Source organism: Podarcis cretensis (assembly GCF_951804945.1).
Source record: "Podarcis cretensis genome assembly, chromosome: 4".
Taxonomy (NCBI): domain Eukaryota; kingdom Metazoa; phylum Chordata; class Lepidosauria; order Squamata; family Lacertidae; genus Podarcis; species Podarcis cretensis.
Window position 1 is genome coordinate 41,976,177 of NC_137173.1, and position 1,592 is coordinate 41,977,768.

Here is a 1,592-nt window from a genome sequence, read left to right on the forward strand (position 1 = left end):
AATATAGAAACTGCTGAATTCTTTGCCATAGTGACAGGGAGTTCCATAGTTCAGCACTCAAACTAAATTCAGACACTGACTCTGCAGGTATTATGATTCAGCCTCCCAGTTTTAAGCCAAATTTAAGCTCTTAGTGGAGAAGGCTCTGCATTTTTCTTTCTTTCTTCATGCCTCTCAAAGTACTTCCACTAATCTCCTGTCATTTTCTCCTCTTCTCCTTGTGCAATGAATTTGTATCCTATTCCCACCCAAAACTGCAAGTTTCTTTTAACCGTCTTCCCTCCCACAACAGCTTCCCTCTCCTATTCCCTGCTTCCCTATTCCCAGTTTATTATTATTACTTGAAAAACGAATATTTTATCTCTTTCTAATGTGCTTCAGTGCCCCCTCCAGCGGCTCTTTCCTCCCAGAGAGGGGAGGCTTCCTGGCTCTTCCCCAGGCAGGGATGAAGGAGGCCTGTGAGCATGAAGCTGAAGGGCCAGAGGGCAGCAGCCCTGGGGGCTTCCTCTTTGCCTCTCCTTCAGATCATCTATCTCCCTGGCCTCTCTGTACTTTCTCTACCTTCCTACATATTTGGCAAGCCACAAAGTCCATTGACTCCCAATCGTACTCCTGCTGTCCTTTCTCTCCTTCCGGCTTGCTGCTCAACCAACTCCCACTTCCTCACCATCTTATTTACTCATTGTAGATGGGGGCAGCTGCTGTTAAACTTCTGCCCAACCACAATGCTGCTGTAATACCAGAGAGTGGCTGTGGTGCAGAGGCCCACCGGTGGCCCCTAATCCACAATTTGAGAAATACCAGCACCAGTCTGCAATCTCTTCAGGAAATGCATGCCTGCAGTTTGTTCACAGCTATCCTTTAACTACCTGCACAATAACAGGTTCAGATGCTGGTCTTAATGAACACAGCAGGGCAAAACCTGTTTGCCTCTTGTAGGTTCCACATCCTTCCTGAGGAGCTCTAAAAGTGATAATGATATATCCCAAATAAGGAACTTCTTGACCATCTCCCCCTATCATCTGCAGGACTTTTTCAGTTGGATTTTCTTTTGTGTGTTTTATATGTTTCCTGTAAAATGTCTCAGTTATGCAGGTTACCCGGGATCCTGTATTTTGGCTGTCTCCTAGTGCAGACCCAGGTCACTGAGCCTGAGTTTCCACAGCTGCCACCTGCCATGAACCACCATTAGCAGCAGCAGCTGCCGCCATCTTCTAAGCTTTTGATAATATTTTATTCTTGCCAATTATGCTGTTTTAAATGTACATTTTATATTTGACTTCTTTTAGTAATGCTTTATCTTGAAATCTGCAAGATAATATTTTAGTTTCCTGTTAAATACATTACTTTGAATGTATACTTTATATTTGACTTTCTTCAGTAGCATTAAATTCTGGATTGTTTTATTTTATGGTTTGATGTGTTGTAAACCACCTTAAGATCCCCCCCTTAAAAATATAAAGCGGCACAGAAATGAAAATAATAATAATAATAATAATAATAATAATAATAATATCTATTAACAGTTGCATGAAGCTCTACCTATGAAGATCCAGACCCAAGATGGCTCGCTATCTAGTTAACACCAGAGT